A 27,903-nucleotide genomic window follows, 5' to 3' on the forward strand; every position below is an offset into this window, starting at 1 on the left:
TTTGGTTAATGACTGAGTGCTCTTTAAATATTTATGTTAAATGAGAGCTTAAATCTCACAGACTAAAAGATGTTTTGCCGTGCCAGAGTAATGGAAATCGTTTTATGATTCAGTGTTTAGCTAATGCAAATTACCTCCTCGAGACTCGCCCCAAATGTTTCAGAGTGGAATCCAAACAATTTTTATTCGGGGATGTCAATATGCAACTAGAATATAAAATTAAGGAACTTACAATAAAGCAGCCTTTGGTGCATTTATTTCCACCGTTGATAGATTCTGTTAGCAGAGTCATTGGAACTTGCTTCCAGGTAGAACATGACTAATCATGACTCCTGTAAGATGCTAATTTATCATTAGCTGAGTAAATACACATTTTTACATCTTTAATTTCAAGACCTAAATCAACCAGACAAAAATTATTTCATTTACTTGGTGGTGAGACTTTTCTTCTGTAGAATTAAAGGCCTATGTTGACCAGGAAGGAATCCAGGTGGCACATTGGCTTCATAGCACAGGATGCCAAAGGCAGTAGAGAAGCAGAGCCCACAGCCCAGAATGAGGCTATGATAGGAAATGTGCCAGAATTCCTAGTGTCTATGGAGGCCAACTCTGAACTCAGAGTGAGACCTGGGTGAATTAGGAGGCATCCTGGAATGTGGGCTTTGATGAGATGCAATGTCATGTGATGCGGCATACACGGAAGGGCCTGGCTCAGCAGTGGGCCCAGAAGTAGTAGCCTGGAAGTTCCAAGCTGAATCAGACTCGGAGAAGATCAGCAGTGCTGCCACCAACCACTGCGGGTGGGCTCTGGGTGGAGGATCATCTAGGAGATTGGTTCTCAAATCTAAGCATGTGTCGGAAGGAACCAGTCTGCTCCCCTGGCCTAACCCCAGAAAGTCTGATGCAACAAGGCAGGGATAAAACACAGGAATCTGTATTTATCACACTTGCCAGGTGGTTCCCATGTAGGTTTCTGATAAAGAATCACGGCCTACGTGGTAACTGAAATAAGTAAGATAAAGACATTATCTTCTACCTGGCAGAATGAACCATGATATATTGATGCAATAAAATATAGCTCAATGGCACAAGTAGGAAGACAGACTTTTACCACCCTCTCCCACTCTGGTTGCACTACACGTCAGTGTAAGTGTCCAATTGTGGTACCTCCAATTTTCAGAGGCCATTAAGAAATTGCTAAAAACACTTTACATTTTTTCAAATTTTTAATGTTTATTTATTCTTAAGAGAGAGGGAGAGAAGAGCACGAGCTGGGGAGGGGCAGAGAGAGAGGGAGAGACACAGAATCTGACACAGACTCCAGGCTCTGAGCTCTCAGCACAGAATCTAATGTGGCTCTCGAACCCACAAGCCATGAGACCATGACCTAAGCCGAAGTCGGATGCCTAACCGACTGAGGTACCCAGGTGCCCCAAGAAGCACTTTACATTTTTTAAATTCAAAACTTTTAACTTACTTATACATACCAATTGTGTAACTAACAGGTATTATAGTAAAAGGTGTATTGGGTACTAAAGGGAAAAAACTTGGATTTTAATCTCAGTTCCATTTCTGTTTACATTGATCACATTGACATGTTAGTAACAGCTCAGCATCTTAATTTCCTTGACTAAAAAGTTGGAATAATAATAATGCCTGTTGAGAATGGTTGTTTTAAGAATTAAATGAGGAGTATATTTAAGTTCGGAGTCTGGTATCTGGTACATAGAAGAAACTGTAATTTTTTTTTTAGATGAATGAGTGAATGAACAAACAAACATTAGGGCAGATGAGAAGTTCTTTTGAAATTCAATGAATGTTGGAAATGTTGACAGAGATGGTGTGCTAGCTTTCAAGTTATTGACAAACATAAGGAATTCTTTATTTTTAATTACCAGTTTATTTCTTTTTTCCAGTGCGTTTTTACCCACCAGGAACACGAGTGTAATCATCCTTTATTTTTATCCTGTTTTGGCTTTGACTTCCTACATAGCCTTGGTGTAAATCATTCAAACTACCACTTAAGCCATAGACCAGCAGAGCCTAGCAGTCTTTGGAACCAGTGCTGCTGAACCAGACGGGAAAACTAATTCATTCATCTGGCTTTCATTTTGTATACCTTTCCCATCTTCTTTAGTACTTTTATTAATTTCTAGAGCATGGTCTGTGAGTAGTTCCACAGAAGTTCACAATTACGACGGGCTGTCTTCCATGTTAACTCTTCAAATGGCCTCATTTATGGGCACAGCTGTTTCATCTTGATTTCATTGGGAGTGAGGCAAAACCAGCATTTCCCTTCTCACAGCTCATTGACTTTCAGACATGTATCGTGGCATACATTAAGTTCAATTTCTGCAGAGTTGTTATTGAGGTGTACAACCACACACAGTTTGGATGGCATCATGCCCTCCAAATGGGACAAAGAATAAGGCAGACAGAAGGACAGGCATAAGAAAAGGTAAATTTTCCAATCTGTGACATTCATTTCATGTTGTGGAGATCCCCAAGTTTTCCCAGGAAGAAAAGAAAGTCTGGGACTCGGAGGTAAACAGCACTTTTCTATGTATAAATAACTTCATACACATCACTTGATATTCTACACTATAACATAGTGGAGAATCCTTAGTTTATTTTTTTTAATGTTTTTACTTTTAATTTGAGAGATACAGAGAGAGTGGGAGCAGGAGAGAGGCAGAGAGAAGACAGAAATCCCAGGTAGGTTTCACACTGTCAGCAAAAGGGGCTCAATCTCTTGAACCAGGAGATCCTTACCTGAACCAAAATCAAGAGTCAAACGCTCAACCAACTGACCCAACCACCTCAGACACCCCTAAAATCCTTATTGTATTATTTTAAAATTTCTTTAATGTTTATTTATTTTTGAGAGAGAGAGACAGAGACAGAGCACAAGTAGGGGAAGGGCAGAGAGAGAGGAAGACACAGAATCCGAAGCAGGCTCCAGGCTCCCAGCAGTCAGCATAGAGCCCAAATCGGGGCTCGAACCCGTGAGCTGTGACATCGTGATCTGAGCCAAGGTCAGATGCTTAAGTGACTGAGCCACCCAGACACCCCTAAAATCCTTATTTTAAAGATGAGAAAATGGAAGCACAATAGGGTTGTATCAGTTACCCAAGGTCACACAGTTGGCCAGCTGCAAAGCAGGGGCTGCATATCATTTTCTTTTTGTCTTAGTCCATTTGAGCTGTTATAACATAATACCACAGCCTGGGTGGCTCATTAACAACAGAAGTTTGTTTCTCTTGGGCACCCTCCTACACTGTTGGTGGGAATGTAAACTGGTACAGCCCCTCTGGAAAACAGTGTGGAGGTTCCTCAAAAAATTAACAATAGAACTCCCCTATGACCCAGCAATAGCACTGCTAGGAATTTACCCAAGGGATACAGAAATGCTGAGGCATAGGAGCACATGGACCCCAATGTTCATAGCAGCACTCTCCACAATAGCCAAAACATGGAAAGAGCCTAAGTGTCCATCAACGGACGAATGGATCAAGAAGATGTGGTTTATCTATACCATGGAATACTACATGGCAATGAGAAAGCATGAAATCTGGCCATGTGTAGCAACATGGATGGACCTTGAGGGTGTTATGCTGAGCAAAATAAGTCAGGCAGAGAAGGACAGATACCGTATGTTTGCACGTATAGGAGGATTAGGAGGAACTTAACTGAGGAACAAGAGGGAGAAATGGTGGGGAAAAGGGAGAGAGGCAAACCATGAGAGACTCTTGAATGCTGACAAAAACTGAGGACTGATGGATGTGGGGGGGAGGGGGTGATGGGCATGGAGGAGGACACTTGTGGGGATGAGCACTGGGTGTTATATGGAAACCAACTTGACAATAAACTGTTTGTAAAAAAATTAAATTAAATTAAATTTAAAAAAAAAGAAGTTTGTTTCTCTCAATTCTTAAGGCTGGGGATCAAGATCAAAGCACCAGCATGGTTGGTTTTTGGTGAGGGTTCTCTTCCCGGTTCATGGTTGGTGCCTTCTCACTGTGTTCTCACATGGGGAGACAACCTAGCTCTCTGAGACACTTTTATAAGGGCATTAATCTCATCCCTAAGGACTCCATTCTCATGACTTAACCACCTCCCAGGGGCCCACCTCCTAATTCCATCACATTGGGCTTTAAGGATTTCAACATAAGAATTTTGGAGGTGACAGAAACATTCAGACCATAGCATTTTTCTAGTTCCAAATCCCAGATTCCTTCCAAAATAATAATATTTCTCCATAATCAGATGTGACTCTAGGGTTAGCAGAGCCTTAAAGGGGGAAAAGAGACATGTTCAAGGCAAATTCAGTTTTCCAGAGTTAACCTACATTATCTGATTCAAATAAACTTCCCACATCATATTCTGCTCAAAGACACTCTGCGGATGTAAGTTTATCAATTAATTGCCAGTCACTACAGGAGATTCCCTTTTTCGGATGGTTGCCATTACTTCCTGGCTTTAGTTTAGCCACAGACACCTAACAGCTGCCAAGGCAAACAGTTCAGTAGGATCATGGGCTGATCTGGACATGCTGTAGTCATATCTGGTTGAGTTTCCTTGGACCTGTGTTCTGAACTTGACTGGGCTGAGCAATCATTTTCACAGAGGAGTTGTTACACATAATTGAGATTTTTTCTTAGTACATAATGGTATTTTTTCTGAGTCATTATAAATAATCTCCAGTTCAAAGGATTCTACAGATAAAATGCCCACAGATATAGCCCTCCTCCTCCCCTTAGAAAAAGAAGCAGCAGCAGCAGCAGCCTCTAAAATAGATTCATTTTTATCTTATATAGTTTATGTAAACTGCACTTCTGTGACTAACGCAGGAATAGGTTCAGGTTAAGTGTTCTGCATTCTCAGGTAAATCTCAGAGACTCTTGTTTACCTTGTTTGTTTGTTTGTTTATGGTCCGGCAAAGTTCTTACATAAATGAACTACAGATTTCTCTGCTCTCAGCTAAACCTTATTGAACGTTTGATTAACTGCTTTACATACATCTTCCAGGCTCAGGAAATTGTTTAATGCACCAGGTACTAAGAGCTTGAGCAGGAGATCAAGCGTCGTGGGATTGAGGTGAAATCCCCCAAACACAAAGGGGAACACAGCGAATGCTAACATTTGGAGGAAAAGAAACACCTCCTCTTCCTCTCTTCAACCACCACCAATGCCCTGGGGTGTAGGGTGTGATTGTGATCCTCCCACTTCCAATCTCCCTCCCCACCCACTTCTGCTCCTCCACCCACCCTTGTTAACTCTTCACAAGACAGGAGTAGCTAATCCTCAGTAATGGAGATGTTCATGGGCACATTGCACTAGGTACCTTAAATATTAACATGTCCTTAAAGAGTACTGCTGAAAGCTCTCTGCTTTTTCCTCCTGCCTTCCAGATTTGCAAAGTAAGCAGACACAGGCAAAGCCTGACTTCTCTCCAGAATTTCTCTCTCTCTCTCTCTCTCTCTCTCTCTCCTTCTTAACTCCTTTCTCTCTCTCTCTGAGCATGTAATTGAACAGTGTTAGATTTAGGGGGAAAGGAGTCTTGCTTTTGTTGTGCTGATGAGCCTGTATTGAGAGAGATTTAATAAATCGACATTTCACTATTGATGAAATGGTACTCTACTTCTCCCTTGGCTATTAATCCTTGAGTTTAGCATTCTCCTTATCAGGCATCCAGTAAGAAGAAGTTCTATAAGGCAGAAGTGTACTCTCTCATTCTTGGGACGCCAATTAATAACTTCAAAATATACACCATACTTCTTTGGCATAATGTTTATACTTAGTTCTACTCAATCAATTACTGGGCTAATGATAAAATCTCCAAATGAAGGGAACTAAGCATGTGATGGAAGTTTGTTAGGGAATACTGAAAGGTAATCCACCTATGTCTCAAGAAGAGACTTTTAATTTTCCTATTTCACTTCATTGATCAAGCCCACCATGATGGGTATTATCTCTACTATTCTGTCCCCAGCAGGTTTTCCTGCCATCAATTAGCTCATAAGATGTTTCAACTATGCCTTAGTCTGTGTTCTCCTGGAAGGAGATCTGAGACAAAGTCTTGGGTGCAGTCCTTTCTTTGGGAAGTGATTCTTCTAGAAAGCAGGAATGAAGGATGAAGGTAATAAAACAAAGAATGAGAGAAATTCAATAAAAGAATACTTTATCAAGTTGGTGCTTGATGCTCAACATCCCAGGACCTTCTAAGGTCTCTGAGCAGGATCCCTAAAATGTCCAATGTCAAGGCACTAGAGAAGCCCTTAGCAGAAAGTTAGAGGAACATACTGAAGACACAGGGGAAAACTCTGTCAGGTGACATTTGTGGAGATCTAGTCAAGTTCTGCATAGAACTGGAGGCCACAGAAGAAGATGGACTAAAAGATGGTATTATGTCCAGTAGAGTCTTCCTGTATCATTACACAGTTCCTGGAGTGCCTTCTTTTGAGTCCAAAATGTTAGAGTCCCCTTCAAGCTGAGACCAGCCACAGTGTCAGGAAAGACCTATTACAATGGTTTGATATAACAATCCTGGCTGCTGCAGTTGGCCTGAGGCCATGACTGATATCCACCATCAATCCACATCATCAGTTTTCAAGTTCCTCAGTCTTGGGCAACATTTTGACAGCTCTTGGTTGCTTTTCTGGTTGAATAATCTAGACCTTTATCCGTTAGAAATCTGAGACTTTGTTTTTCTTGACTAACTTGAGCCAAGGTTACTCAATTTCCTGTTCACAGCTGTCACTGAACAGGGAAGCACCAAAGACAACTCCATGAATTCCCAAATTCCAGACCTACTCCTCTCTGATCCCATTATGTAACAGCAGCCCTATCTCCTCCTGATAATCAGACTCAAATTCCCCACAAATACAGTAATTCCTGTCTTTTCCTGCTGGCCCACTGACATGAGGATCCAGGAGTGACCAGGGGTAAGTATAGCTTCATGCAGTGGAAGCCTTACTGGGTGGTATTCTGGAATAGCCTAAGATTGTGAGGACGAATCTGCTCCCCAAGTGAATTTCTGGGAGTGATAGTAAAATGAGCCAATCTTACTTCTACCCCTTTGGTTCCCAGACTCCTGTTTTATGATAATAAAAAAAGAACATCACCTATTGAATGTTTTCCTCTGAAAGTAGAGCCTTAGCCAAAGCTCATACACTGTGTCCAAACCTTTTACATCATCCATAACTGATACTCTATACCCATTAAACAATAACTCTTTATCGCTCCCTCCCCGGAGCCCCTGGTAGACACTCTGCTACCTTCTGTCTCTATGATTTTGACTATTCTATGTCTTCAAATAAGTGAAATCATATAATATTTGTTCTTTTATTTCCGGCTTCTATTCACTATAGTATTAGAAGTTCCAGCCAGAGCAAGTAGGCAAGAAAAAGAAATAAAAGGCATCCAAATTGGAAAGAAAGAAGTAAATTTATCTGTAGTCACAAATTATATGATTTTATATGTAAAAACCCATAAAACTGGGGGCACCTACATGGCTCAGTCAGTTGAGCATCCAGCCTAATCATGATCTCGCCATTCCTGAGTTCAAGCCCTGCATCGGGCTCTGTGCTGACAGCTCAGAGCCAGAGCCTCTTTCAGATTCTGTGCCTCCCTCTCTCTTTCTCTCTTCCCCTTCCCCACTCACGCTCTGTCTCTCTTTCTCTCAAAAATGAAGAAACATTAAAAAAATTTTTTTAAACCCTAAAACTTCCACACATGCATAAAAACTGTAGTGCAGAGTGGTAATGGTTGTACAACCATGTGAATACACTTAATGTTACTGAATCATATACTTAAAATAGCTAAAATGATAAATTTTATACTTTGTTTATTTTACCAACATAAAGACAGAGAGAGTGCTCAGAGAAGAGAAAATGTTTTGGATTTTCTTTGATATCGGGAGTCGAGAAAAATGCCAAACCCATAACCATACGCCAGTGTCAGAGGTTGTAAAAAGCAGCTGGGTTTCTGGACACCTCTTGATAAACTAATGACTATGTGGACACAGAAAAGGGAAAAAGCATTTTGACTCAGGCCATCAGGAAAAATAGGATGGAGGTATCTCATGATAGAGACTTTGAGAACAGGGAGAATTTTCATAGTAGAGGTTGGAGAGATTATTCCAGGCTTTCCAACTGCAGAAGCAAGACATTGGCTCTTACTCAATTACATCTAGAACATGCTCTGAACAATCTGCTAAGGTAATTTCCATTTTTATGATTGCTAACTAGCTGAGAAGTGGAAGCAGCCACAACAGGCAATATTTGACGTTTAGGAATAAGGAGGTGCTCAGTGAAATCTAGGGTCTCCCCTACTCCCATTCAAGTTCTCCTGAAAGTGTTCCCCTCTGGTCCTTAAGTTCACCAAATGGACTTAGGAAAACATAACATCCAAGTTCATCAGGATACTGTAACAAAATTAACTAAAAATTTAAAATCCTCTTAAGGTTTTCAATTCTTAGATTTAAAGATACCTATCACAATATTGACTTACAATTAAATCATATATATCAAAATATCACTACATGTAACGTAGCTAACCCTTTGATCAGCGACAAAAACTCCCTATACTTTTCCCGGTGTCTCAAATTTTTTTTCAGAACTCTTCTTTAATCCGTGTTTCAATGACTTCCTCCTTTGCAGCCAAATGGAAGGTGAAGCTGAAGGCATTTCAGTGTCTACATATTGGGCGGCCAACCATCCTCACGGCAACTTTACCTGTAGCCTTGTCTAGAACCCAGGTCTTTATGTGGCCTTCTTATAAGCAGCTCCTTTCTTTCATAGTATAGAAATAAAGAATCTGTATAAAAGCTTATCAAATTTCTCACAGGGACCCACATTGGATTGCATAGGCTCAGTGTCGGTTTTTTCACTGTCTGCAGAATGATCTGGTGAGAGGCCACCTGTGCTGTGACTTTGTCAGCTCTTTAGTAAATTACATGCAAAGATAAAGAGGATAATCCTTGCCTGCTGATAAAACGCATTCTTCATTCTCCATTTTCCACAACGTATTGAATAACACCATAGTCCATAAGTCATTATATCCTTTATATAACAAATGTATAATTACAAAACATAGAGCCAAAAAAAAAAAAAAAATGCACCTCAAAGAACATTGTGCTTTCTAACAGGAAGTAGAGAGATATTTCAGAACAGCGAACACAGGTTTTCAACTCGGAAATCTTTTAACAGCACGATGATTCAGTGTTCTGCCTTGCTTAAACACAAGTAGCAATTGCCATTTGGAAAAATTTGAAAAGAGGAAGGAATTTTTAATATATTTTATTTTCCTAATTTTGTATGCATCCTGCACTTGCCTCTGACATCATTAACTCTTCGCGGCAACCTTCTGGAGGCATTATTACCTCATTTTATTGCAGAAGCTGAGAAGTGGTAAGGAATTTGCTCAAGGTCAGTCTCCAAAGAGGTGGAATCTAGATCCAAACCAGAATGTGTTTGAATCCAGTAACCTTTGACTATTCAGAGTCCGGGACATTTCTCATTAGAATTCAGTGTATAAAATTACCATTAGAGTTTTTTAGCTTTATAAAAACAAAAATTACGGTGTTTCTTAAGAATAAATTTAGCATATATAACGCATATTAATAATATGTCTTTAAGGGGCGCCTGGGTGGCTTAGTCGGTTAAGCGTCTGACTTTCGCTTGGGTCATGGTCTCACGGTTCGTGGGTTCGAGCCCCGCGTCGGGCTCTGTGCTGACTGCCAGCTCAGAGCCTGGAGCCTGTTTCAGTCTGTGACTCCCCCTCTCTCTCTGACCCTCCCCTGCTCACGCTGTCTCTCTCTCTCTCTCCTAGAAATAAATAAAAAAAATAAAAATAAAATAATATGTCTTTAAAATCTGTGCCTCAAAATTTATTACACAGCAAAAAAAAAAAAAAAAAGCTACTTATGGCTATTTGACCTTCTAAAATCTAGTTTTATTCAGTTAACATGTTTTGCTTCAACAAAACAAAAACTTATATTTAATGGCATTAATTCTGAATAGTTCAGTAACTTGATACTCTAGGTATTTTTTGTTTCTATTCATTTTTAAATATTGAGATCTATGTGGACTATTAGCATCAATCCTTTTAAGAAACTGAATTTCTATACATTTCGAGCCAACAAACCAGAAAAAAAAAAGTAGGGGGAGGGGAGGGCGGGAACTGGAGGAACAAGAAATCTGAGCGCAGGAAGCAACCAAGAGGCTTACAGAATGGAGTTCTTCTGCCACCTCGTGGCTCTTCTGTGTTATAGCCAGAACACTTTATTCATTTTTTTTTTTAATGTTTTATTTTATTTTTGAGGGAGAGATAGAGACAGCGTGAACAGGGGAGGGTCAGAGAAGAGGGAGATACAGAATCGGAAATGGGCTCCAGGCTCTGAGCTGTCAGCACAGAGCCCTACGTGGGGCTCGAACCCACAAACCGTGAGATCATGACCTGAGCCAAAATCTGACGCTTAACTGACTGAGCCATCCAGGGCCCCCTATTCATTTTTTTTCAAGAACTATCTTGGTACACTTTCGTTTCCAAAAGTTAAATTATTCACTCAGTGGTTTCCAAATCTGAATGCCCAACACAGTCGCTCAAAAAAAAATTATCCAGGGGACCCATATCTTGATAATGTTGATCTCATATTTGGGGGATGGGCCTGAGATAGTTTCCCAATTATCCCAGTTGCTAATAGCGCCTGTTGATACCACATTGGACATGTCAAACTTGCAAGCTTTTTATAAAGCATCAGTATTCTCATTCTGGGCTCACAGCTAAACTCCGTTTAGTGTCTCTCTTTAGCTGGGTTGTGACCACGTGACGGGGCTGTAGCGGCCTTCATCTTCATTGAATGCGGTTATATTGTTTTCATTTTCTTCTTGGATATTTTGGCTAATTTTGGTCTTGTTAACCCCTTTCTTGAAACTTTTTCTTCTGTTGGGTTTATGTATTTTCTCTATTGATCCTCCTACCAGAAAAACAACCAAACATCGTCAGCATAAAAGTCAAAGTTTCACTTCACTCTGGCTGAACTGGCCCGATTCTCCAACACATCAGACATGCCTCCCCTTGGGACTTCGGACCATCTAGTGTTTCCGGCTCAACACTCTTTCCTCAAATACGTACATGGGACCTGCCCCACATCGTTCAAGTCTTTGTTCAAGCATTTACTTCTCACTGATAACCCTACTCATAAATGCAACTTCTTTCCAACAAATTTCTTAACGTTTATGCTGCTTTATTTTTTCCATAGCAGTTACAATATTCAAATACTACACAATTTTAATACTTATTATGTTTATTGTCTTCTTTACCCTAGAAAACAAAATTCATAGAGACAGAGATTTATTTTCTCCACTGCTGTGTGCTCGGAAATAGAGATAGTGCCTCACATCTACAATGTGGGTGCTCAAAAAAATATTTGTGCAGGGACTGAATGAACGGGTTGAATGAAGGAATAATGATCCAAGCTGTTGGTAAATAAACACATGAAAACAATATTCAGCCCCACAAGTATTCAAACATAAAACTTAACACACAATATCATATCTTCCTATGGATTTTTCAATTTATAGGGTCTTTAAATATAATCCCTAAACCCAGTGAGCGTGTAGCGAATTGCATTCACATTTTAAATTGGTGTAGTCATTTTTTAAAATCAATTTACATGTAGTCATAAAGCATTTATAACCTCTGACCCAGTAACCCCAGTTTTGGAATTTTGCTTCAACAGCCACAAACAAAAATGTTTATACATATGTTCTATCCAGCCATCTACTGCAATATTATTAATAATGATGAAATTGGGAAGAAACTAAATGAATTAAATTATGTCAGTGCCATGGACTATTTTGCAGCCATTATAAGTCACAGGGACTTATAAATGTCACAGGGACTTCAGCATGGAAGATTGTTTATGGGAAATGGAATCTGTAATTACATAGTTTTTATATGTAGATGGGAAAAACTATAAAGAATACACAAAAATTAGAACTTTCGCATATGTGAGTGATGAGATTAAATCTTATTTTTGTCTCCCTTTCCCAAATGCTCCAGTCTGCTGCCTAGCTTTTACAGTTCTTTAGCATTGGTAAGGAAAATAAATTGTCTTACTTCTAAATGTTATACCCTCACCTGATGTGAATTTATTCAAAGTTCCAAAAAGGTGATCATTGCTTGCTTTTGTTGTATTCATCAAGAACCATTTACATCATTGTGGAAATATTTTTAGAGTCCTGAAAACAGATTTATTTGCATGAAAATGAGCAATTTATCCAAAAAATTCAGATTAGAATTTAACATTAATTCAAGAATTAAATTGTTCTCATTTATCATGTGTCTGCTCTACCTAACTGTCTGCAAGGGTTTACGTTCTAATTGTTTGGTTCATATAGATCTGGTTGAGCCCATTATCTCTCTATATTTTAGTAAATAGGACTGTCTATAATTGTTCTTCTTTACATACATTGCTACGAGTTCATAGCATACTCCCCAGGAATTCATGGAGGGGAGGGGTTTTCAGACAAAGGAATTCAGGGCATGCTCTTCCCCCCAAAAAATTGGTCCCCCCGCCCTTGAAATCTGAACTAACCCTCAGCCTTCACCAGATCCTGAGATTGTGATCTCTTTGCTTGATCTACCCTTTCCTACCAGCTCTCAACCCAGTAAACCCTTCCCTTCAGTCGTGTGTGACCTGACATACTATTGAAATTCAGTCTTCCTCCCGGGTGCCTTGGTCAGCAAGGATTTGGGCCACAGCCTTGCTGGCCTTCCTGGTCATGGTGAGAAGTAACTCCTCTCAATTTCATAGTCCCTCATTTGCATGACTCTCTACTACTCTGCCATTCCCCAATCAATACTGACTGCCAAGAATTCTTTTCAGGGTCATAACATTAACTCTTTGGTGTGCAATGATGTCAAGTCAACTATCCCTTGATTTGCATCCATGCAAAGTTAAAAACTCTTATAACAACAGCCAAAAAACAAAAGGCAAAAATCCCTCCTTGTGGGACCTCTTACTCCAAAGGCCCTCCCTAGAGAAGAATTGCACTTCTCACCATTGACAGGCTTACTGTGTGACTTACTTAAGCCAAAGAAATGAGGGAAGAAGTGATACGTTCCATACACAGTAGAAGCTGTAGGACTTATCGCATGGTTCTTCCACTGCTTTCTATTTCCTCTGCCTAAAGGTGAACAGTGTCCTCAAAAGGGCCTGTTTCTTCAGGAAAAGTCCAGAAATGAAGCAGACCAAGTGTCCTGTAATAAAGTTAAAAAAAAAAAACAAAAAAAAAAACAACCTTATTGTTAGATACAACTAAGATTTTAAAAGTTGTTTGTTACCATAACATAACCCAGCCAATACTGCCTGACACAACTTGTGTCTTCCTGACTTTTTAGGAGGCAGGATGATAGAGTGAGCTCAATGTGTGACTTTGGCACCTAATCTCATTGTGCCTCCTCTATAACATTGAGCATGGGTGAGGTTATTGTGATAAATAAATAAGTGAAAACTTAGAAACACATAAACACTAGCTGGTAAATAACAGATGCTAATAAATGTTAACTATTGCTATTTATTATTCTTATTACTATTACAATTATTAATCTACAACAGATAAGGGTTTTATCCTCATTCTGAACATACAGTCTCCAACACAGCGTCTGACTCACATATTCCATTTGATCTATTTTCCAAGTGTCTTTAACTGATTTCGTTTCATTTCATCACATGATCACTTCCTTTGATACTCTTTTACCATCACTTTTTCTTCTTTTCCTTTAAACTAGGAAAGATTTTATAACATAAATTTAAACAGGAACCAAGTACCTTCAAACATTCAGCTCATTTTACTTGATACCCTGAATTTTGTACTTTTATAGACTTCAATCTATTCTTTGCCCTAATGGAGCTCTCGATAAATCATTTCATATATCAAAATGTCTGCTTAACAGACATCGTAGGGTATAGTAGATTCAGTTTGTAAACACACGTATCTGAAATGGTCAAAAGTTATGGAGCCAGAGTCTCCAGAAAAACTATTTTTAAAAGCCATTCTTTTCTACTGTCATGTTCTCAAGGATGGGGAATAATGTTCTTTTCTCTTTTTCCTCCACGGAACAATTATACAAAAAGACAACCTTTGTTTCTTAGAAATCCTATATTTTTTGTGTCCTTAGTTTCTTTACATCTTTCTGTTTTTCTCACACAAAGCATCTTTAATCCATCTGTGACATTGATTCTCATTGCAACCCATTTTCCTGGATTCTATAAACAGAAGATATTCGCTTTAAATTACCAAATCTCACTCTCACCTCATTTTTCACTGCAAGAAAATAAAATAGAAAGTTCTTTCTCAAAGTGAAAACGATTATTTTCTATCCAGCTTTATAGATGCTTAAGGGCTTCAGGGTTGTTCTTATTACCTAATTTTCTAACTGGCCACCTGGTCTCCAGTTTCTCCCTTAACTGCATGCTTCATTTTGTTGCCAAAATCATCTTCTTAAAATTAAAATTTGACTCTCTCACTTTCTTGGGTAAAAACATCCATATGCTCTCCAACAACAATGAAATTACTGCAGTTGGAGAATTAGTGCCAAATTAGCGCACTCCTATCCAATAGACCACCCCCACACTAGATCTTCCTCTTCCTCTCATTCCTATGATAGCACTTTCTTCTTCACCTTTTCTGTTCATTCTTTAGTTCATTCCCAGCCTCCTTCTCTTTTTAGATCTGTGAATGTATACATTCTCCACACTTACATTCTCAAGCCTTCACACTTCTCTTACACACTATCCTTAGAGCCACACTATCCTTAGCTTTAGAACTCAAAAGAGTTTGAACACCATGACCTAGGCTTGGCTGTGTCTCTTCTCTCTTCTATAATGGCCACACCCAATTTATTACCAAATTCTGTCCATTCAACCTTCCAGATTTCCCTATTGCAAACCTTTTTCTCCCTTCCCTCTACCATTGACCAAGTCAGTCAGAAGAGGACCTGAGATGAGTGTTTTGGCCACACTATGCCAGATGGCATCGTACCCCAGTGGTCTGAGACACCACTGAGTTTCCTGCTGGTGGGTCTCAGTGCTCTGAGAAGAGGCTAGCTGTGGTCCCTTTGTGGGGACCTTCAACACATCCCTACCCAGATTACCTGCAGCACACATGCTACCAGTCCTGGTATCCCTTGGCTGTGCTTTGTCTGACGTCAACAGATTTGTTCTCATTTGTACAAGATGGTATTTGGTATCTTCTAGTTGGAGTGAGCATGCAATTTAAGGGCATGTTTTCTAGTCTGAGTAGTGGTTGCCTGCTTCCAGAGTCTAATGATTTATCTCAGGCCCAGAGTTTTCTAGGGCTGGTAATAGTTCTCTGGAAGTTGGACTTTTGGCTACTGCCTTGACAACTGACTGTCCCTTCCTTAGGTATCTTTCTCCATTACATCCTGCAGACCTCTGCCTGATTAAACGTCATCTTTCACGGATACAGTGTCACTCCCCTTCTTAGATATTCTTATGGGTGCCACTCAGCCAAGAAATAAAATTAAAGCTCTCTACGGGCACTTGGATGGCTCAGTGGGTTAAGCATCTGACTCTTGATCTCACCTCAGGTCTTGATCTCAGGGCCATGAGTTCAAGCCCTGTGCTGAGCTCCATTCTGGGAGTGAAGCCTACTTTAAAAAAATAAGTTAATAAAAGCTCTCTAACTTTGAATAAAGACTTTTCTGGGATCTTCCCTCACAGTTGCCTTTGTATCATATCTTCTGTATTTCTCTACCCATAACTAACACTCCATAAGAGGGATATCAGGGGCACCTGGCTGGCTCAGTCGGTGGAGAATGCAACTCTTGATCTTGGAGTCTTGAGTTGGAGCCCAGTGTTGAGGGTAGAGTTTATTTTTAAAAAGAGAGAGAGAGAGAGAGAAGACAGAAAGGGAATATCAGAGACTTTGATTCTCTTACTAGTGATTAATTTCATGTCTTCAAAAGGACAATTTCAATCAATGCTATTATATGAGAGTTGCTGTGCCCTGAAATTGTCTTCTATGTGGGCATATTAACACTGGTGATAGAATGGTCATAAATAATGTAAAGTACTTAAGTTGCCAGACCTCTCGGATCATAGGAGTCCTAACTCATATTCATAAGCTCATTCATGACCCTCTTCATCAGAGTCCCAACCCACTCCATGCAAATTGAAGCAGGCAAGTGACAAGTCACCATGGCTTATGTCAGACGTTGAATCTGAAAAATGGCCCCAAATTGCTACAAAAGAGACTGAATTGTCCTCTAGACACTATTTTAGCCCTTATGCAAACTCCTATTTTGGCATCCTGCCAGCTTCTTGCTTCTACAAAAATTTAAGCTGCCTGAAAAACATCGGTGTTTCACAGGGCAAAGGGATGGTCAGACCCTCTACTATGTGTCCTTCAAGTGAAAGCTATTGATTCTGAGATCAAACCCTCCAGCTGCTCACTGTAACACTCCCTCTGCTCAGTTACACCAGTGCTGTAACTGAAACCATTTGATGTATTTCTCCCTCACACTTCACTAGTCAGAGTCCAAATTGCTTCACTTCATTAATGTCTTTATCTCTACCCATTGGTGTTACCAGAATCAAACCTGAGAGAATATCGAGGGTATTTGGTTGCTCATGGTATTTATCACAATGCCAGCCTGGAAAAGAAGAAGCTCGGTGTTGGGAGAAATAATGCTCACTCTTTGCGTCTCCTCAGAGAAAATACCCAAAGCTGCCAGAACTTAGGCCTTGTCAGTAGGCCACTTCCCCACATCTCCATTTCAATGATAAGGGTTCAGGATGCTCATAAGCATGAATGGAAGGTAGCTGATTTTTACACAAACTCCTTTGTGAATTAGTTTTAAAATAGTACTAATAGTTACACAATAAGTATTGTGTTTTAAAACAAATTTATTAAAAACAATGAACCCACTCATTTAAATATGAGAAATGGTGGATCAAATGGTAATTTGATATGTAATATCTCTATAATATAATGAAAACTCTTCTGTAGCACACATTTATATCATACCTTGAAAGTTCCCTTTAAAATTCCACAAAACAGGGGCGCCTGAGTGGCTTAGTCGGTTGAGCGTCCGACTTTCGCTTGGGTCATGATCTCGCGGTTTGTGGGTTCGAGCCCTGCGTCGGGCTCTGTGCTGACTGCCAGCTCAGAGCCTGGAGCCTGTTTCAGTCTGTGACGCCCTCTCTCTCTGACCCTCCCCTGCTCATGCTGTGTGTGTGTGTCTCTCTCTCCTAGAAATAAATAAAAATATTTTTTAAAAAAATTCCACAAAACAAAATAGAGAATAGAAGAAGAAAGAGAAGGCAGGAGGTGAAAGTCGAAAGAAGGAGGGAGAGGAGGAGGAAATAAGAGGGTAGGCAAGGAGGGAAGGAGAGAAGGGAATAAAATATTCACATCTCCAGAGGGCAGGTGGGTTGGGGTATGGGTGAAATAGGTGGGTGCAATAGGGAATTTAAAAGTGCACCTGTTGTGATGAGTAGTAGGTGATTAAAATAGAAAGAAGAGAGAGAAGAAGGAGGAGAAGAAGGTGGGGTCGGGGGGAGAAGGAGAAGAATAAGGAGGAGGAGGAGGAGAAGAAAGGGCATAAGAAGCCTGTGCAGTACAACTAAGTTTCTAGTTCTTGGTCAGGCCTTGGTAGGATGAATGTATTCCCTTTGTGACGATTTATCTAACCGTATACTTGGGATTTGTGCACGTTGTTGCACGAGTGATACTTCAACAGAAAGTTTTCTCAAAAAAAATGTTCAGTGGAGAAAAGTAAAAATACAATATAAAATCACCCTCTTGGGGATTTTTCTATAGAAAAAAAAAGTCACACATGAAGAGTAAGCAGAATGCTTTATTAATCACATAGAAAATTAGACCAATTAATCATCACTTGTGATTTCTCCTGTGTAATTGACATAGTAAATGATTCTGTCTGGGCTGACCGTGGCCAGTGAAAAGCTAGCAGAATCTTTCTTTCTGTACATTTTTGTTAATAAATCTACGGGAAATGCAGGGTCATTTGGAACATTGAATAAAAGCTTTCTAACTCAAAGATCATATGTTTGAAATTCATCATATTTGTGATTCTGCCAAAACACCGTCAGAAGTTGGGATCTTTGTTTTCCTAGCCTTAATTCAGGCGTACTCTATGATACCATTAGGTTCTGAAGAGTCTGAATTTAAAACTTGTACTTCAGAAAAAGTCTCAAGTTTGTAATCTGTTTACAACTATAACATAAGTAGAATTTATTCATTCAGTCTTATTTCTTAGCAATAACAGGAAGTGTATCTAACATGCACCTTGCCCTCAGTAAGGTACTCAGTACCCTTTATTATGTAAAAAATAATCATAATCTGTGTTTTGAAATATTCCATGTGAACTACAAATAAATAAAAGATACAGATACAAATACAATAAAAGAGGAATATCTCTAAAGATACAGATAAAACCAAGCTGATAAGAAGTATATAAAAGGCCTAAGAGAATACAAGTTACCATGTCTTCCTGTAAATCTTGGTACATTTCCAGGGAATCCATATTTGCAGGACTTTGGAGGAAAAATCAAAATGAGACACAAGTTTTCTGGTTTCTTTTGAGTGTCATAGATATGGATACCAGGAATCAGACCTGGAGATGTGGTTTGGGTACAAGATGTTTATTAAAGAACAAAGTCTACAAAAGGAAGGGAGAAAAGGCAAGATTGTGTACAAGAAATCACTCTGGGATCCAGGCTTCTCACTGATGGTCCATATGCTTTGTTTCCTCACCAAATAACAGACTGGAAATACTCTGAAGACATTGTTTTTAAAAATGTTTGGCAGATCCCTAAAATGTGCCTTTTATTCAGCTTTCATAGGTAATGTTTATAGAAAGTTTTTGGCTATAAAAGAAACCTTCTTTCATGCTAATAGTGAACCGTGACTGGTGGAGAAATATGCTAGAACGTGATCACTGGTAGTGGGTATGTTTTCTTGTATATACATTTTTTCACTTGCCAAATTCTCCAAAGTGCATGTGTACAACTCTCAAAACAGTTATAAATATATGATAAAAGTCGACACTGAAAGCAGTGAGACAGCTGTACATGGGGCAAAAGGTATGAGCTGAGGAGTTTGGATTAAAAAAAAAAAAAAACCAAAACACTGACAATTAGTGTTTATAAACAATGGATTTTTTCGGTTGAGTGGAACCATAAATAGTTTTGTTTTCTTTTTACTTTACCAACATTCCTATAATAGGAAGTTATTACCTTTATAACAGGGTGATGGGGATGCAAGTTCTCCAAGCTCATTTAGTGTTTAAAATAACATTTAAAACAGAATAAAGACCCAAGGAGAGAGTTTAACCCTGCGTAGCTAAGACACAGCTGAAAGAAGTAATGAACAGCTGACCCCAGTTTGGGCCTCCTGTGTTTCAAGTTTCAGTAGGAGGAAAGACAAATCTCAAAGAAGGAGAATAAACAATATTTCGGGTGAGGGAATGGGCTCAGATACCTTGACTAGTTAGACAGCCTTTAGGGGATTGTCAAGATTTTTGAAAATGAAAATGCTTTTCTCTACTGGAGCACTTTTGAAAGAGACAAATGACAGCAACCTCTCTTCCATAGGGGGGCTTTCCAAGTGTATTGTATGAAAATTATAGCAAATGGCATCTGATGGGGAGGCCTGTTAACGTTCCCCTCCACCGTGAGTCATTCAGACATTCATCACACCCACAGAGCCTTCACCAGAGCCACCATTTCCCCCCATCACATTGGTTTGTGAATGTGTGACTGAAGGCCTCCTGGAGCCTCTCCTCATCCCTTGAGCTGAAGCCTCTCAGAAACCACTTTCAGCTCCAAGCAGAGCCTGTACCACAATCTTTGGCCTCAAGGACTCAGAGACTGTTCTTGGCAATCATAGAATTAGTCAACAGGAACTTGACCTTGCTGGGGGAGTTTTCCAGACCTCACCTCATCTCTCAATTCCAGACAGCTAATATGAGAGATACACAAAACCTACACAAGTACTGCTGTAAAACCAAAAAGAAAGTCATAAATGTTGGAGAAAGCCTGAAGCTATTTCAACTGTCAAAAATATTCAAACTTTTCCATCAATATTCTGTTACATTCTGTCTCATTCAAGTCCAGCAGTTCACCTAAAGAAAGAATCTGGACATGAATACATTCTACAACATAATACTCAAGGGATAGAGATTAAATGGATTCTTTTTAGAACTTTAAAAATCTGCAACTAATTATTTCCATAATATATACCAGTTTCAGAAAATTATGATGCCTAAAAATCTCCACTAGAAGAACTCCCAATCTATGTTATTACTTACATTTGAAATTTCAGATTGTTTATGCAGTGTAATCTTTTAATAGTCTACTTAGAATAAGTGTTCCATTAAAAAATTATCCTTTCAATCTCTGAATTTCAGTTTAATCATCTTATAATTATGTTAAAATGCTCTAAAAGCATTTTAATCTAATATCTGATTTCATGGAATCATTTTTTTATTCTATACAAATTGTGTCTTAACTAATTTCAGGAAGAAAGATCTGTCCATAATTTCGCCCTCAAAATAAAATTCAACTAGCTATAAGCCATTGGATGTCGGCCTTGTGGGCAGATGGAATTTATTTATGAAGGAAGTTTAGGTCTAGAGACCTAAAACAAGGGTATGAGGTTTCTGATCATTAAAATGAAAAATTCATCCACTAAGGAAGGAAGTGTTCTTTAGTGAGATTTAGGAAGACTTGCTCTGGAATATAGAGTTTTCCAGAGTAAGAGCTGCGTCCTCTGGTGAGATTTTGGATGGTAGATACTTTATCAGGGAAAGGAAGTCCATGGAGAAATGATAATGAAAACACTCCCCCTTGGAGAACTCCGGGTGTGGGTGGTGTAAGTGGCACCACATGAGAACTGAGAGTTTATCCCAGGGTATCAAAGCTTTTTGGTAGAAGGAGGGGTGGAGAACAGCTCTTGGCATATGGTAAGTACCACATAAGTGTTTATTATTATTACCGACAGGTCAGAACATAGGAGAAATGTGTGAGCAGCATAAGGAACATCGCTCCAAGGTGACACCACACTTATTATAGCTAACTCTTCTAGCTATAGTTAGGGCCAGCCTGGGAGCAAAGGATTAAAATATTCATTTATTTATTTATTTATTTGGACATGGTTCGTTGCATCTCTGAACACAGAGCAAATTTAATTTTTAATAACCCTTTTTTGTCTTATTTAAATTTCACTGTTAACTAGAGGAGGAGCATCAATGAAAGGGCATATGGGTTAACACACATTCTCACTGAAGGCCTAATTCAGATGAAGTCACACTTATTTCCTCTAACTTGAGGTATCGCCGTATACTAAGGTTGAGTGACTCCGAATCCCAGAGCCACAGCAAGAGCCCATGTGAGGATCTTGAATTTAGCCGTGAGAACAGGAGATCCAGAGGGCCTGAGGGTGAGAGACAGAGAGTCAGAGGAAAGAAGTAGGCTGGGCCAAGGATTTGCTTTTAAAGGTAACCTCTGATTGAGTCTGGTTATCTGTGATGTGACCGTAAAAGAGCAAGAATGATTTGCAATTAGAATCAGGATGCATGAAGTTCACTTTATGTTCACTTCTATGAGTGATATTAAATATATTTATTGCTCTTTTCTCTCTACAAAAGGGCAAGGGACCTATTTTTTATGAACCTGCTTAAAATATATAAAAATCCAAGGCAGCTTTCTTGGTGTGGGAGTTCTTTTATGGCAATTGAATAAAGATAATCATTCCAGTGGAAATTCTGCACACAGGAAAGTTTGAAATATCTGAGGACATATGTAATATAAGACAAAAGTGCTCTTAAATATTACAGTCCTCAAAATGTTGATGAGTTTAGGAAAGTTGAAGTAACAGTTGTTCCTTCCTAGGGCTGGATTGACATTTGAATATTTTAATAACAGTTAAATAGACAAACTTTAGGAGGATTCCAAAACAGGACACTGGTCAATAACTTTTAGGAGTACTTGGAATTTTGAAGAAAACTTAAAATAAATCCTACTGTTGAGAGGATATGACAGACTCCCTAAAGGAGAACTATCAAACTCTGGAAAATAAACATTCTAAAGACAAATTTGATTTATAATATGATGTTTTATTGAGTTCAACATTTTATCATTTCAACAGTAAAAACAATGTAGTGGTTAGTTCTGCATCTCAACTTGACAGGGCCACAGGGTGCCTAGATATCTGATCAGACATTATGCTGCATGTGTCCATAAGGGCGTTTAAAATGAGATTCACATTTGATTAGACTAAGTAAAGCAGATTGCTCTCCGTAATGTGGGTGGACCTCATCCAATGAGTTGAAGACTTGAACAAAAGGTCTGGCTCTTCCACAAGTGAAAGAGAACTCCTCTTGCCGATTGCTTTGAACCAAGATAATAGCTCTTTTCTTGCCTTCAGACTCCAATTAAAATATCAGTTCTTCTTGGGTCTTGAACCTAGAAACTTGAGATTTTTAGATTTCTCAGCCTCCGTAATTGCAGTGAGCCAACTTCTTACAAGGAAGAAACAAACATATCGGTTCTGTTTCTCTGGAGAAACCTAATACAAACGAGGACTCCTGCAATCCTACGAGGACTCCTGCAATCCTGCTGAGCACACTGAACATCTGTCCAGGTGAATTCATCAGAATCGGTGACCTAACCCAATGCCTTACCTGTGCCAACATTTAACTTCTTTCTTGAATGCATGAATATATGAATGTTTAGATAAATAAAAACTTGAATGCATGAAGAAATAACTGATTGAATGTTAAAATGATCAAGTGATTTCTAAGAATAAAAATGGGTGATTCTTCAATTATTCAGGACTGAGAGTTTTTCAAAAGCAAGTGCTCAGATGACTAGCTTCTTTCCTGCCCAATGTAAAACAATGCCAAATGACCCAGAGAAGTTTCTGGAAACTAAAGGCTGGCTATGTCCATGTGGTCCAAATATCCAGTTGAAAACTGATCTGTGCAGGGGTTTTGGCGTGGCTCAGTTGTTTAAGCGTCCAACTTCAGCTCAGGTCATGATCTCACAGTTCCTGAGTTCAAGCCCCACATCAGTCTCTCTACTGTCAGTGCAGAACCCGCTTCGGATCCTCTCTCTCTGCCCCTTCCCCACATGCTCTCTCTCTCTCTCTCTCTCTCTCTCTCTGTCAATAAATAAACATTAAAAAAAAGAAAGAAAACTGATCAGTGCAGACTATCTTTTAGATTGTGCCAAGTAAGATCAGCCAACGTGTTGCCACAAATGAATGAGTTTCAGAAGCAACGTTATTCAAAGCCTGCAACTTGTTAGACAATTCACACCCTCTGTGCTTTGCTGAAGCAGAGCTGATCGCTACTGCTTTCTTGCAACCTCTCATCTCCTGCAATAGACACCCATCTCCTAAAATCTAAGAGACTGACACAAATGGAAAATTCACACACGCACACAAACCCAAAACCCTTACTCTTCCTATCATACGAAAAATCTGGGGGGAAAAGATATTCATTGTTTGAAAAATAAAATCAAAAATCAAAGAGAAAGGCACACCCCTTGTACTCTAAACTCTGCTAGGAGTCATTATTCATTTTAAAAAGCATTCGAAGTGGGGATTTTTTTTAAGGTAATTGAAAATTTACCTAAAAAGATTCAACTAAAAGTTATTGAAACCTAAATCCAGGTCTGTGATCTCATACTTCTTTTCTGAACTAATCTTTAAAACAATGCTTTAAGTAAGTTATTATTGATTTCATAATGAAACTGATATGGGTTTAGTGGGTTTAGTAAGTTTTCCTCTTCAGACTTAATAGGTGGTGGGGCCCAAATCATCCTGGTCTCTTTGACTCATGAAATCTCAAGTCCATCATTCTGACTTTAAATATAATTGTACAGTAAGACCTGTAGTTAGCCACTCTGTGAAGTTCTGGCCAAGTGCAGCAATGATTTTGATTATTACAAATACTACCACACACATTAACCTGACACCTAGTCAGAGACATTACAGGTAAGGTGGTTTCGAAAGTCTATGCCTGGAATTTTCTAATGCTCCTGATGAAAGTCCTGACACTAGGATTCTTATAATGTTATTCTACATGAATGTGTCCAAACTGTAGAACTAATACCAGCTACACTCAGGCAAAATTCAAGAGATGTCCCTAATTTTTATATATCATGTATCTGAGTCAGGAAGAAAACAGAAAACTGAAATCCTAACTTTTTAAGATATGTGTCTCCTTGCACACGTACTCCAATGTTCATAGTGGCACTCTCAACAAGAGCCAAAACATGGAAAGAGCCTAAGTGTCCATCAACAGATGAATGGGTCAAGAAGATGTGGTTTATCTATACCATGGAATACTACATGGCAATGAGAAAGCATGAAATCTGGCCATGTGTAGCAACATGGATGGACCTTGAGGGTGTTATGCTGAGCGAAATAAGTCAGGCAGAGAAAGACAAATATCATACGTTTGCATGTATAGGAGGATTAGGAGGAACTTAACTGAGGAACAAGGGGGAGAAGAAGGGGGGAAATGGTGGGGGAAAGGGAGAGAGGCAAACCATGAGAGACTCTTGAATGCTGACAAAAACTGAGGACTGATGGATGTGGGGGGGAGGGGGGATGGGCATGGAGGAGGACACTTGTGGGGATGAGCACTGAGTGTTATGTGGAAACTAATTTGACAATAAACTATTTGTAAAAAAAAAAGAAAAATAATGGGGTTTAAAAAGTAAATATACAATATTATTCCCTATACTTTAAAAAAAAAAAAAAAAAAAGATGTGTGTCTCCTTGAATTACTTCACTCAGTTTGAACAGAAGTGTGTTAGCCGTCAAATCACTCTATATCTTCTCCAGAAACAAAAGCAGACCTTCACATACCCCTGGGGTAAATTTGTGTATTGCACACACATACACACATAGAAACTCATTGCACAACCCTTTCATTATTTCATTGTCTAAGTGTGTTCTCTCCAACTGGAAGACACTTGCAGAAATGTCAAGCAATTACTGACTTCTGAGTCTTTGTTAGCAAAACAATGAAATAAACCACAATTTCCTGCCCCTAGCACTTCACCACATGGTGCTGGTGCAGTGCCTACCCAAGAAATGCCAGATGGCGCGGAGACATCATTTTTTTCAAGAATAACATCACACACACTTTGAATAGAAGTATATTTTAACAACATACCTGCTGCAGTCATGGGAGCAAGAAGTCCTACAGCTGCACTCATCCTTGGGCTTTCACAACTAGCATAGATCACAAGCTGCTTTAGGAACTTTCCCAAAAGGTTGTATTACCTGTAACTATAAATCATTCTATGTAGCACTGAGAGTTTATGTCCAAAACCAAAGTATTTATTTGGACACTTAGAAAAGCAATATTGAAGACTTACACCACGAGTCATCACCTTGCCAATCCCCAATTTTATTGTGCTGTGTTATTAAAAATGTTGATGCTAGAACATCAAATCCTACAGGTATCTCTGAGGGATGCTAACTTTTATCCTAAGGTTGGTGTGAAGAGAATATCTAGTAGAGAAACTTCCTGGGAAATAAAAGTAATTACAAACCCATGTAACACTCCTTAGATTCAAAACTTAAGTGAAATACATCCTAATATTTTGTCAGTTCTACAAAGCACAGATCAGAAATTTATTTCCATGAAGGCATTGACTAAAAGTGGGACTCTACCAAGCTGCTAATTGATTTTTATATTGAATAAAATTTTTAGTAAGTGAAAATAGTATATACTATACTACTTAGCACAAAACTTCCAAAAGTAATTTTATGCCCTTGGGAAGTGATCAAGAAGCCTTGGGCAAAAATTGATATTGACTTTTCAGGATTCTTCCAAAAGAAGAAAGTCTGGATTGGCGTAATCTCCTTTGTTGTTTTTTGTTTGTTTGTTGCCATTATAATCTCAGAATTGTGATCGCCAGACATTAACAACTAACTAATCTAAATTTTCATCAGGTGAGTTAAAGGCATTTGTACAGAATTTTTTTTCCAAACAATAGAATAAAGAATATTCTTTTATTTGGATAAAGAATTCAGGTGAATAAAAATGTACTGAAGTGCATTGCTGGAGATGACTGACCAAATTTCAATAACCAATATAGGGCTTCTATCAATTTACAAGTTATGTATCAAATTGTAAGGTAATGCAATGTATTGTCATTATCACAGTATGTTGAAATATGAATGGATTTTTTTCCTAAAGTTCCCGCTTTCCCTTTTCCACTTGCTCACCTAATTCAGGCAAATAATCTGTCTATTCTAGTAATTTCCTCAGGATATAGATGTGACAAGGTAAAAGTGGAAAACAGAAGCTTCCTATGAATTCCTCGTTTATATTTTCCAAAATCACAATGCCACAAAGTGATTATTTGAGGGGTGAAAATGACTCTGGAAGGAAGCTATCAAAAACTATAAAGGGACAGATCTTCCCTGAATACTAGAAACATAATCTACTAGGCTGGGGGACAGCAGAAGAAAGACAAAGTATGGTGGTTTAGAGAGAGAAAGTATTGACTCTGCTCTCCATATTAGAACCTCAGTGAGAACACAAGTCCCTGATGTGGTTTAAGAGACAGAGAACAAATATGGGTATTTGCCCCCTTCTCCTAGATCATAAACCCATGGAAGTGATAAAATCACAAATTGGGCATCAAGGCAAATGAAGCCATAGATAATGTACCAGGAGAAGTACCTTACCAGGGAATAGCATAAAAGCTTGATGTTTCTGTTTTCAAGCCTGACATGGAAATATCAGAGAGACCCATTGGACCAGAAGCCCTAGATAGGCAAGAATGAGAGTTGTCTCAACAGTTTACTCTATGGATCAGTGAGCAAGGACCAAATGGGACCATGGACTGGTCGGCAAACATTTGTGTGGTGGATGACTAAAAACTAAGATAGGTCATATAACATCTTGAAATTGCATAAATCTCCCTGGAATTTAGACACAAGCCAGGGAAAAGAGAGACGGTTTAGGTGTTTGATCGCCTAAGGAACTGAAGATTCAAAGAGGTCCTACAGATGCTGCCCCTTGAAGCCACCTACAACCTCACTGTGTTCTTCAACATCGTGGTGGAGGGCAAGCCCTGGGGCATGTCTCCTTTGAGCTGTTTGCAGACAAAGTTCCAAAGACAGAAGACAACATTTGTGTTCTGAGCACTGGAGACAGAGAAATTGGTTATAAAGCCTCCTGTTTTCACAGGATTATCCTGGGACTTATATGTCTGAGGGTGACTTCGCACACCATAATGGCACTGGCGGCAAGTCTATCTATGGGGAGAAATTTGATGATGAGAATTTCATCCTGAAGCAGACAGGTCCTGGCATCTTGTCCATGGCAAATGCTAGACCCACACTAATGGTTCCCATTTTTTCATCTGCACTGCCAAGACTGAGTGACTGGATGGTAAGCACATGATCTTTGGCAAGGTGAAAGAGGGCAGGAATATTGTGGAAGCCATGGAGACTTTGGGTGCCAGAATGGCAAGACCATCAAGAAGATCATCATTTCTGACTGTATACAAACCTAATAAATTTGACTGTGTTTTATCTTAACTATCAGACCATTCCTTCTGTAGCACAGGTTAGCACCCCTTACCCTCATCTGATCGAAATATCCTTTAATCTTGGTGTGCTCACTGCAGTACTATGGGTTCCATATTTTCCTTACTCTCCTCCAAGTCTAGCTATATTGCAGAGTTAAGTTATGATTATAAAATAGAAACTAAACAACAGCAACAAAAATTTTTCAAAGAAAAATAGTTGCTATGTAGAAGAATCAAGGTATGTTTCTTACAGTTCTGGATCATTTTGGAGTAAAACTTGTACCTGTTAT

General features: G+C 39.1%; 1 pseudogene; it reads left to right on the forward strand.

The window, feature by feature from the left end:
- The first annotated feature begins 467 nt into the window (after positions 1-467).
- On the forward strand, positions 468-27,598 carry LOC120235120 (annotated as a pseudogene).
- Positions 27,599-27,903: the final 305 nt, after the last annotated feature.

Source organism: Hyaena hyaena, unplaced genomic scaffold (assembly GCF_003009895.1).
Source record: "Hyaena hyaena isolate Hyena2069 unplaced genomic scaffold, ASM300989v1 scaffold_122, whole genome shotgun sequence".
Taxonomy (NCBI): Eukaryota; Metazoa; Chordata; class Mammalia; order Carnivora; family Hyaenidae; genus Hyaena; species Hyaena hyaena.